The sequence below is a fragment of the Pseudophryne corroboree genome, chromosome 2, assembly GCF_028390025.1.
Source record: "Pseudophryne corroboree isolate aPseCor3 chromosome 2, aPseCor3.hap2, whole genome shotgun sequence".
In the NCBI taxonomy this organism is placed as follows: domain Eukaryota; kingdom Metazoa; phylum Chordata; class Amphibia; order Anura; family Myobatrachidae; genus Pseudophryne; species Pseudophryne corroboree.
This window is the reverse complement of record NC_086445.1, coordinates 356914950-356927384: the sequence shown is the minus strand read 5'-3', so window position 1 is coordinate 356927384 and position 12435 is coordinate 356914950. Positions and strand designations below refer to the sequence as shown.

The window sequence follows — 12435 nt, the reverse complement described above, 5'->3', positions numbered from 1 at the left end:
AGTCGGATCCGTTTCCAGTTAACGCAGGCAAGCTCTGTAAAATTGAGGTCACTCGTTACTCAGGTCTGAAAACACGGGTAATAACCGTTTCCACTGCACAATTACCCGGGTCATTACCGTGTTCAATGGATTTCAGGGTCACTCAACCCGTGTTGAGCAGTTTCCACTTACTAAAAACCGCGTTGATGCGCGTCCCTGTGCAAAAACACGGGGAAATGTAGCTAGTGGGGGGGAGAAATATTTATGGTAAGTACTTACCATTGTTAAGTCTTTCTGCGAGGTACACTGGGTTCCACAGGGATAACATTGGGGTGTGGAGTAGGATCTTGCTCCAAAATGCTGAGCGCCGCCTCCTCTATAACCCCACCTCCGCGCATAGGAGCTCAGTTTTGTTAACCAGTCCAATGCAGTAGCAGGTAAAAGACGACAACCGTTAGTAGCCACATACACCACATTCTCACAACAGGAGAAGGTATTAGCGGCTAATGCCATACAAACCCAAAGAAGCTAAGTGCGTCAGGGTGGGCGCCTTGTGGAACCCAGTGTATCCCGCAGAAAGATTTAACAAAGGTAAGTTCGTTCTTTTCTGCAGCGGGGTACACTGGGTTCCACAGTAATAACATCGGGGATGTACTAAAGCAGTTCCTCACTGGAAAGGACGCACTGTAGCGGCATAAGAACCCGGCGTACAAAGGAAGCATCCTGGGAGGTGGAAGTATCGAAGGCATAGAAACTTATGAACGTGTTAACTGAGGACCACGTAGCCGCCTGCACAATTGTTCAAGGGTCGCACCACGGCGGGCCGCCCAAGAAGGTCCAACAGACCGAGTAGAATGGGCTTTAGTGGTAGCAGGAGCTTGAAGGCCAGCCTGTACATAAGCATGTGCAATCACCATTCTAATCCATCTGGCCAGGGTCTGCTTAATCGCAGGCCAGCCACGTTTGTGAAAATCAAAAAGGACAAAGAGAGAATCAGACTTCCAAATAGAAGCTGTCCTCTTCACAGATATAGAGAGCCCGTACCACGTCCAAAGACCGATCTTTGGATTACAATTCAGGAGAGATAAAGGCCGGAACCATAATCGCTTGGTTAAGGTGGAAAGAAAACACCACCTTAGGTAGATAGCCAGGGCGCGTTCGAAGAACCGCCCCGGTCACGGTGAAAAATCAGAAAGGGAGACCGACAGGATAAGGCACCCAAATCTGAAACCAGTCTAGCAGAGGTAATAGCCAGCAGAAATAAAACCTTAAGAGTAAGCCACTTAAGGTCCATAGACTCAAGAGGTTCAAACGGAGACGCTTGCAAGGCCTCCAGAACCACCGAAAAATCCCAAGGAGCCACAGGCGGGACATAGGGAGGTTGAATCCGCAACACACCCTGAGTGAATGTATGATCATCAGGCAGAGTCGCAAGTTTTCTCTGAAACCAAACAGACAAGGCAGAAATCTGAACCTTGAGGGAGGCCAGACGAAGGCCTAAGTCCAGGCCCTGTTACAGGACGGCCAAAAGTTTGGCCGTACTAAACTTGTAAGCGTCATGATAGTTAGCTGCGCACCAAGCACAGTAAGAATTCCAGACCCTATGATAAATCCGAGCAGATGCTGGTTTCCGGGCCTTTAACATGGTTTTAACGACCACCTCAGAAAATCCTTTGGCCCTTAGAATTGAAGCTTCAAGAGCCACGCCGTCAAAGCCAGCCAGGCCAAATCCTGGTAGACACAAGGGCCCTGAACAAGGTGGTCTGGGCGTTGCGGAAGTAGAATGTGACGCTCTATAGAGAGACCCTGTAGGTCGGAGAAACAATGCCGTCTGGACCATGCGGGGGCGATCAGAAGCAGGACTCCTTGTTTGAATTTCCGTATCACCCTAGGCAGAAGTGACACCAGAGGGCGTACATACGGCAGCTGAAAATTCCATGGAATTGCCAGGGCGTCCACGAACGCTGCTTGAGGATCCCTTGTCCTTGCTCCAAAGACCGGAACTTGTAATTGTGTCGAGACGCCATCAGGTCTACATCTGGTAGTCCCCACTGGTCTACTAGGAGTTGAAAAGGCTCCACTCTCCGGCGTGTACGTCCTGACGATTGAGGAAGTCTGCTTCCCAGATTAGGACCCCCGGAATAAACACAGCCCATATGGCTGGCAGACAGAGTTCCGCACACTGAAGAATCTTTGACACTTCCATCATTGCCATTCGGCTTCGAGTGCAGTCTTGATGGTTTATGTACGCCACCGTGGTGGCGTTGTCGGACTGTATTTGAACAAGCCTGTCCTGTGGTGGGCCAGGTTCAGAGCATTGAACGCCACCCGCAATGTTTATCGGGAGGAGAGACTCCTCCTTGGTCCACCGACCCTGAAGGGAGTGTTGCTCCAACACCGCGCCCCAACCCCTCAGACTGGCATCCGTCGTCAGAAGGACCCAGTTGGAGATCCAGAAGGGACGACCCCTGCTCAATCGTTGGTCCTTGAGCCAGCAGCTCAGTAACCGACGAACCTCCGGAGACAATGAGATCATGCGAGACCTGATCCGTTGAGGCAGGCCATCCCACTTGGAAAGAATCAATCACTGGAGAGGGCGGGAATTAAATTGAGCGTACTCCACCATGTTGAAAGCCAAAACCATGAGGCCTAGTACTTGTATCGCCGAGTGAATCGACACACGCGGGCCAGAGGTAGCATCGAATTCTGTCCTGAAGGTTCAGGACCTTCTCATGAGACAAGAACTGCTGCTGGTTGTGAGTGTCCAACAATGCCCCCAGGTGCACCATGCTCTGAGCAGGGACCAGGGAAGATTTCTTTCAGTTGATGAGCCACCCGTTGGATTTCAGAAACTGGACCATCAGATCCAGATGACTGAGGAGAATTTCTCGGGAATACGCAAGGATCAACAGGTAGTCCAGATACAGTAGGATCCTGACACCCTGACGGCGGAGTAAAGCACTCATTATCGTCATAACCTTTGTGAAGACTCGCGGAGCAATGGTCAAACCAAAAGGTAAAGCCCGAAGTTCATAATGGAGGATGCCAATAGCAAACCGCAGGTACTGCTGATGCGTCATGGCAATCGGAATATGGAGGTAAGCACCCTGTATGTCCAGGGAGATAGTCCCCAGGCTCCAACGCCAGAACAATAGAGCGAAGAGTTTCCACACGAAACTTGGAGACCATCACAAATTTGTTCAAGGACTTGAGGTTGAGAAAGGGCCAGGAGGAACCATTCGGTTTCAGGAATAGGAACAGCGGTGAGTAGTACCCCTTGCCTCTATGAGCCAGAGGCACCTGTACTACCACTCCTGTGTCCAGGAGGGATTGCACCAGCAAATGAAGAGAGAGTTTTTGCCTTCACCTGATCCGAAGGGATGTCCATCAGGCAAAATCGACGAGGGGGACGATTCTTGAAGGATATGGCGTATCCGTGAATGACGACTTCCCATACCCAGGCATCGGAAGTGGTCTTCAAACATTCCTGGGTAAACCTTAGAAGTCGGCCTCCCACCCTGGGGATCCCCCAGGGGGAGGCCGGTCCCGTCATGCAGTAGGCTTGTCTGATTTGGTAGCAGGCTGACGGGCAGCCCAGACACGTTTAGGTTTGGGCTTAGTGGTTTTGGAAGTGTGAGCTTGTTTCGGTTATGCCTGACCCTTTGCTTTACCTGGAGGTCGAAAGGAAGTACTCTTAGCCTTTGCGGCAGAAGGTGTAGTACTAGGCGACATGCAGTCTTAGCCGATGCTAACTCAGCAACAATCTTATTGATGTCTTCCCCAAAAAGTATGTCTCCCTTAAAAGGGATCACCTCCAAGGTCTTTTTAGAGTCCAGATCTACAGACCAGGACCGCAACCACAGAATAGATGTAGTAGACGCTTTGGACGCCAAGATACCTGCATCAGATGCCGCCTCCTGAATAGAAGGAGAGGCTGTAATAATGTATGAAAGACACTGTCTAGCACTAACAGGAAAATTAGACTGTAGTTCCGCTTCAACTTCCTGAACCCAGGCTTCAATAGCTTTTGCAGCCCAAGAAGCCACAATAGTGGGTCTATGCACAACTCCTGCAAGAGTGTACATAGACTTCAAGCAACCCTCCACACGCTTATCCGTCGGTTCCTTCAGAGAGGTGACGGTAGTGACAGGCAGAGCAGAGGACACCGCCAGACGTGCGACCAGCGAGTCCACCGGCGGCGGGGTTTCCCAATTTTTACTCGACTCTGCAGCGATGAGATAACGAGATAGCATCTTCTTACAGAGAATTTTTTTCCTGGAGACTCCCAGGATTGTAGGTCAACTAAGTGGTCAAAGTGGGGCAAAACTAATTTATTAACCTTCTGACGCTTGAACTTATCTGATTTCTTAGAGGTAGCCAGAGGTTCGTCGTCATAATCAAATTGAAGAATCAGCCTGATAACCTCCAAGGAGGTCAGGAACATCCACTTGTGTCATAGATACCCCATCAGAAGCATCTGCATCAGTGTCTGAGGGGTCAGTAAATGCACCATCTTCATCAGCTGAAGTATCTGAAATGTGTGGATTGTGAGGAAGTAATAGCCCGCTTAGATAACCCCTTGGTCTTAGGCGGACGAGGGTTAGGATTTTGCTTAGCCAAAGACTGATTTAATTGCTATAACTGAGAGAACATAGAATATGCTCATGGCGGATTAACTGCAGGGACAATATGTGGCTGTAATGGCACAGGAGGTCCCATAGGGGGTGCAAGTCTAGTTACCAGCGTAGTCAGTAAATAAGAAAAAAAAAAATTAGCCCACGGCGGGTCATGATTCGCCACCGTTGCTGTAACCTGACTGAGGGGTATAAAAAAAAAAAACCAGTACCTGAACCCTCAGCTGCAATACTCTCCTCAGAGACATCCATGGCAGGATCAGCCATAGAATTATCACCCTATTTAGCTGACATTATATGAAAGCATAACCGCAGGGCAAAACAGTACAATAAAAGCAGACAAAGTACCTGGCAGAAATCCCCCTGTATAGTGTGACTGCAAGCAGAGCACACACGGAGGATTTAAGTAGTATATGGTGACTGTAATACACACAGAAAAATATCACAAGAGTTTATCCTGTGAAACACTATATTATATGAGAACCCTAATGCACTTAGCCCCCTTCAGGGTACAGAATATAGGGATAGCAGTATATGCGAGATAAACGGAATGGAAATTACACAGCAGCTACTGGCACACACACAGTACAATGCAGAAAGTATCACAAACAATAAAATTGCACTGGACTAGCAATACTAAGTAACTGCACTACAAATTAAATCTGTATATGTATATAGATATAACAATGCACAGTAAAGACTGCATGTATATCCCAGGGTACTTGTACTAATTAGCCCTGAATGTATGCACCTGTTCTTAACTAGCACTGTCTACAGACATGTAGAATACTTAAGTGTCCTGTAAATGATCAGCACTGATGATGCATGCAGCTTTACAGGGGAGACATTGCCCAGCAGTCCCAAAGTCAGCTCAGCATGTGTGTAATGGCGCACAAACGCTGACAGGGAGTGAGTGAGGGAGATGCAGTTCCATGGCAGGAAAAGTAGCAGAAAATGGTGCCTGGGGGAGGGGCTACAGGTCAGAGCATTAGCCCCTTGCTGGACTTCCCCACCGGGGACTGCAGGCCTTAGCAAAACGGATTATGAGGTAATCCGACCTGTGCCCTTGCATTGGTGGGCTAGTGGGGTCCCTGTACAGCCACAGTGTCCACGCCAGCGCGTGCGGTCAATCTCCTAAAGACCGTGCTGGATCGCTATTTGCAACAGGTTCCGCCTGGGGGACCCTCTTACCTCCTCCCTTGATGCGGCCACGCGATCCCTGAGAGCAGCGGCAAGTGTGTATGCCCTAGTGGAAACTGGAACCCTCCACTGTAAGTACCCGGCAACCAGGGCGCGGGAGTATACAGCGCCGCCGGGGGAGGTGAGGGAGCCGCAGCATATGTCATGTCAAAATGACATATAGCAGTTGTAAGTGCCTATGCTGCAGTCCTTGAAGTCTTCAGTCTTCTGAAAAGCTCTTTTCAGGGCAGCCCAGCGCAGCCCTCCCCGTTAACTGCCTGCATTGCAGGCACCAACTTACAAACTGAGCTCCAGTGCCTTGAGGCGGGGACATAGAGGAGGCGGCGCTAAGCATCCTGGGAACAGTCAAAGCTTTTAGCCTGTTGGTGCATCGGAACAAGATCCAACTCTACACCCCGATGTTATCCCTGTGGAACCCCAGTGTACCCCGCTGCAGAAATATACGTTATGGTAAGAATTTACCGTTGATAACGGTATTTCTCTTAAGTCCACAGGATAACAGTGGGATATGATGGAGTGACAGCGGATTTGCACCAAACGATCAAAGCTTTTCCGGCCTCCCTGCATGCAACGGGCCCGTCCATATATCCCCGCCTCCTGGCTCAGGCAAATCAGTTGTAATCCAAAGCTTAAGGCAGGAGCATCATAGATAGCCCTAATCAGACGAGAAGAACACATATGCACACCATTCCGTACAAGAAGGAAGAGGTTAGCGAATAAAAGGATCCTCAAATTAGGTGCGTCAGGGTGGGATCCCTGTGGACTTAGGAGAAATACCGTTATCAACGGAAAGTTCTTACCATAACGTATATTTCTCTAGCAGGGTACACAGGTTATCCACAGGATAACAATGGGATTTCCCAAGGCAATTTTGTGGTGGGGACGCTTCTGACTGAACATGAGAATCTTTCGCCCGAATTCAGCGTCATGAGAGGCAAAGGTATCCAAGGCATAATGTCTAACGAATGTGTTATGGAAGACCATGTGGCTGCCTTACATATCTGTTCTGCTGAAGCATTATATTGTGCTGCCCATGAAGGACCCACCTTACGAGTAGAGTGAGCAGAGACATTATCCTGAACAGGGAGATCAGCCTGAGAATACGCTTCTGAAATGGTCATCCGAAGCAATCTTGCCAGAGTCTGCTTATCAGCAGGTCATCCTCTCTTGTGAAATCCAAAGAGAATGAAGAGAGAATCTGTGTCTTTCTGATGGCACTGGTACGATCCACTTAGATCCTTTATGCACGGACCACGTCAAGTGATGCATCTCCCGCAGAACGGCCCGGTACCTGGAAAGCTGGGACTACAATTTCTTCATTAAGGTGGAATTTAGACAACACCTTTGGAAGACACCCAGATCTAGTTCTGAGAACTGCTTTATCTGGATTTAAAAAAAAAAAAAAAAAAAACAGAAATGGGGAATGACATGATAATGCCCCTAAATCTGATACTCTTCTAGCTGACGCCATAGCCAGTAGAAAGAACACTTTAGCGGTCAACCAATTAAAGATCCACTTTATTAAGTGGTCCAAACAGGGCAATTTAAAGGGCTTTCAGGACTAGACTTAAGTCCCAAGGCACTGTAGGAGGAATAAAAGGAGGTTGAATGCGCAGCATTCCCTTGGGGGGAAAAAATAAGATTTTAAACCTACAGGTTAATCTTTTTCTCGTAGTCCGTAGAGGATGCTGGGGACTCCGTAAGGACCATGGGGATAGACGGGCTCCGCAGGAGACATGGGCACTTTAAGAAAGACTTTAGGTCTGGTGTGCACTGGCTCCTCCCTCTATGCCCCTCCTTCAGACCTCAGTTAGAGAAACTGTGCCCAGAGGAGACGGACAGTACGAGGAAAGGATTTTTGTTAATCCAAGGGCAAGATTCATACCAGCCACACCGTATAACTTGTGATATACTATCCAGTTAACAGTATGAAAACGACATAGCATCAGTCCAAGACCGATGAGACTATAACATAACCCTTATTTAAGCAATAACTATATACAAGTCTTGCAGAAGTAGTCCGCACTTGGGACGGGCGCCCAGCATCCTCTACGGACTACGAGAAAAAGATTTACCGGTAGGTTTAAAATCTTATTTTCTCTTACGTCCTAGAGGATGCTGGAGACTCCGTAAGGACCATGGGGATTATACCAAAGCTCCCAAACGGGCGGGAGAGTGCGGATGACTCTGCAGCACCGATTGAGCAAACAGGAGGTCCTCCTCAGCCAGGGTATCAAACTTATAGAACTTTGCAAAGGAGTTTGAACCCGACCAAGTAGTAGCTCGGCACAGCTATAGCGCCGAGACCCCTCTGGCAGCCGCCCAAGAAGAGCCCACCTTCCTAGTGGAATGGGCCTTGACCGATTTAGGTAACGGCAATCCCGCCGTAGAATACGCCTGCTGAATCGTGTTACAGATCCAGCGAGCAATAGTCTACTTTGAAGCAGGGGCACCAATCTTGTTGGTTGCATACATGACAAACAGTGCTTCTGTTTTTCTGACTGTAGCCGATCTGGCCACGTAAATTTTCAAAGCCCTGACCACATCAAGGGACTCGGGATCCTCCAAGTCCCGCGTAGCCACAGGCACCACAATAGTTCATATGAAAGGATGAAACCACTTTTGGCAGGAATTGAGGACGGGTCCGCAATTCCGCTCTATCCATATGGAAAACCAGATAGGGGCTTTTATGTGATAAAGCCGCCAATTCCGACACTCGCCTAGCCGAAGCCAAGGCTAATAACATGACCACCTTCCAAGTGAGATTTTTCAACTCTACCGTTTTAAGTGGTTCAAACCAGTGTGACTTAATGAAACTTAACACCACGTTAAGGTCCCAAGGCGTCACCGGAGGTACAATAGGAGGCTGAATATGCAGTACTCCCTTCACAAAAGTTTGTACTTCAGGGAGAGAGGCAAATTCATTTTGAAAAAAAAATGGATAAGGCCGAAATCTGAACCTTAATAGATCCTAATTTTAGGCCGAAATTCACTCAAGTTTGCAGGAAGTGAAGGAAATGGCCCAGATGGAATTCTTCTGTAGGAGCATTCCCGGCCTCACACTAAGAAACATATTTTCGCCATATACGGTGATAATGTTTAGATGTCATGTCCTCCCTAGCCTTTATTAGCATAGGAATGACCTCATCCAGAATACCCTTATCCGCTAGGATCCGGCGTTCAACCGCCATGCTGTCCAACGCAGCCGCTGTAAGTCTTGGAATAGACATGGCCCCTGTTGCAACCAGTCCTGTCTTAGAGGAAGAGGCCACTGATCTTCTGTGAGCATTTCCTGCAGAACCAGATACCAGGTCCTTCGTGGCCAATCTGGAACAACATGGGTAGATTCCCTGTTTGTTCTCTAATCTTTTGTGCAATAAATTTACCTCAGCACTTAATTCCACATATCCAGTCGGGTGTCGGCGTTGTCGACAGACACCACACATACACATTTGCTCCATCTCCTCCTTAGAGGAGCCTTTTACCTCACATGTCGACACACACGTACCGACACACCACACACTCAGGGAATCCTCTTGTCTGAAGACAGTTCCCCCACAAGGCCCTTTGGAGAGACAGAGAGAGTATGCCAGCACACACCCAGCGCTAATACCCCAGGAAAAACACACAATGTGCTGTAATACTATTATTTGCTGCCAATTATGTGCCCTTATGTGCCCCCCCCCCCCCCCCCTCTTCTCTGAAACCCCCTTTCACTGTGGATAAGCAGGGGAGAGTCAGGGGAGCTTCCACTCAGCTGTGCTGTGGAGAAAATAGCGCTGGTGAGTGCTGAGGGAGAAGCCCCGCCCCCTCGGTGGCGGGCTTCTGTCCCGCTTAAATATAATAAAAACTGGCGGGGGCTCTTTATATATACAGTGCCTAGCTGTATGTATGTAAAGTATGTACATCCTGTAAATTGGCCATTTTTGGGGGGAACCATACAGTCAATGCAGACACTTGCCCTCTCAATGATGCCACCTTCAAACCTTTATCCATTCCTGCCTAAAGGAATGCTAAGACCTTGGAAACCTAAGGGTCCATCTTCCGTTCAATGCACCAATGAATATAGATTTGCCATATTCTGTGATAAATGCGAGCTGAGGAAAGTTTCCTTGCTCCGAGCATAGTTTGAATTACCTGTTGTGAGAATCCTCTTGACTTCAGGAAAGAGGTTTCAAGAGCCACTCCGTCAAAGACAGTCGATCCAGATGTCTGTGATAACCAGGACCCTGCATCAGTAGATCTGGACGTTGAGGGAACAGAAGTGGAACATCCAGCAACATCCTCTGCAGATCTGTGTACCAATGTCTTCTGGGCCAAGCCGGAGCTATTAGTATCAAGTCACCTTTTCCTTGCGTTATCTTTCTCACCACTCTGGGTAAAAGGGTGTTTGGAGGAAACATATAAACCAGATGAAAATCCTATCTCACCGACAGAGCATCCACAAAGATCGCTCTGGGATCCTTTGTTCTTGACCCGTATGCATGCACTTTGTTGTTCAGACGGGACACTGAAATCTCTCTGGCATCTCCCACTTGTCTACCAGAGTCTGAAAGACCTCCGGGTGTAAAGCCCATTCGCTTGCCTGAATGGCGTGTAGACTGAGAAAGGGCGCTTCCCATTTTAGTACTCCCGGAAAGAACACTGCGGACAAGGCTGGATGATTAAGTTCTGCCCACTTTAGTATGTGACTTACCTCCTTCATTGCTTTTCGGCTGCGAGTTCCTCCCTGATGGTTGAGGTACGCTACTACCGTTGCATTGTCCGAGCGGATCTGGACTGGTTTTACCCCCAAGAATGTCCTTTGTCTGAATCAGTGCCATGTATATGGCCTGAAGTTCCAATATATTTATTGGCAGGCAACTTTCTTCCTTGGTCCATTGCCCCTGAAAACACAACCTTCCTGACACTGCTCCCCAGCCCTGGAGACTGGCATCTGTTGTCAGAATTTATCAATCTGATATCCAAAAGGGTCTCCCCTTGTCCACATGGGATGTCTGTAGCCACCAGGCTTATGACCTTCTTACTTCTATCGTAAGAAGCATAGTCTATGTTTTTATCGTCTGATGCAACCCATTCCATTTGGAAAGAATCAGACACTGCAGAGGCCTTGAGTGGAATTGTGCATACTCCACCATGTCAAATGTTGACACCATCAAACCTATCACGCGCATTGCTGCGTGAATGGATACCTTTTGACTGTGTAACAGGTCCTGAATCCTTGACTGAACCTTGGATATCTTGTTTGGAGGTAAAATTACTCTCTGAAGACTTCAATCCAGTACAGCCCCCAAGTGAGTCATCCGTTGTGATGGAACCAGAGACGATTTTGCCCAATTAATGAGCCACTCGTGGTTCTGCATACGCCATCTGCAACAGACAATAACGTAAGAGCAATTCCTGCGTCCGTGCCAGGATTAAGAGATCGTCGAGGTATGGAAATATTCTTATCCCCTGCTGGTGGAGATAAGCTGCCATTACCACCATAATCTTGGTAAATACTCTGGGGGCTGTGGCTAACCCAAAAGGTAGGGCCTGGAACCGAAAATGCTGTTGGAGAATAGCGAACCTGAGATAACATGGGACAGTGCTATAAGAACATGTAGGTAAGCATCCTGCATGTCCAGGGATACCATATAATCCCCTGGCTCCATGGCCAAAATGATGGAACGTAACGTCTCCATATGAAACCGAGGTACCCAAATGTATTTGTTCAGTACTTTGAGATGGATTTTGGAACAGATTGGTCTTTGGTGGCGCACTAATACAAATGATTTTACATTTAAAATGTAACTTATTTCATATACTTAAAAAGCTTGTAACTGTGAAATATTAAAATAAATTAAAAAGGACAAGTGAAAGACAAAGTGCAACCTGTGATTATTAAAAAAACCACACACTACACCCACTATGCTGTACAATGTCTTTACATAAGATACTTCAATTATTGTGTACAATAACCTCGATTATGAGTATGCGTGCTTATCAGAGTAACAAAAGTTCCACCTAAGTGAACCACAATTCTGTCAATCAATTTAATATTATATGGGCTCCTTAAGTGTACTGTAACATGTATGTTATTAGACCAGGGGTGGGGAACCTCCGGCCCGCGGGCCGTATACGGCCCGCGAAGCCGTTTGGTCCGGCCCACCAGGTTGTGTCAGTGAGACACGCTGCCGCTCAGTCGGGCGGCAGCGTGTCTCAGCTGTCAGAGCAGGGAGACGGAGGAGAGCGCGGCTGTAGAATGGGACCAGCGGCGTGTAGTACTTCAAACCAGCCGCCGGTCCGTGAGCCAATCAGAGCTCGCGGACCAGCAGCCAATCAGGAGCCGCGGCTGCAGGTCCGCGAGCTCTGATTGGCTCTCGAACCGGCGGCTGATTTGAAGTACTACACGCCGCCGCTTTCACCCGACAGCCTCGCTCTCCTCCGTCGCGTCCACGGTAAGCAGCACGGAGGGGAGAGGGGAGGGCATTTGTATACCTGGCACTGTGGGGGGCATTTGTATACCTGGCACTGTGGGGGGCATTTGTATACCTGGCACTGTGGGGGGCATTTGTATACCTGGCACTGTGGGGGGCATTTGTATACCTGGCACTGTGGGGGGCATTTGTATACCTGGCAC

The 12435-nt window shown here is 48.4% G+C and overlaps 1 protein-coding gene across 2 annotated transcripts in view; it reads right to left on the bottom strand.

Moving 5' to 3' along the window:
• The window catches only part of TUBGCP3 (tubulin gamma complex component 3), a 634372-nt gene that overhangs the window by 604749 nt on the left and 17188 nt on the right, over positions 1 to 12435 (bottom strand). The window lies entirely within an intron of this gene.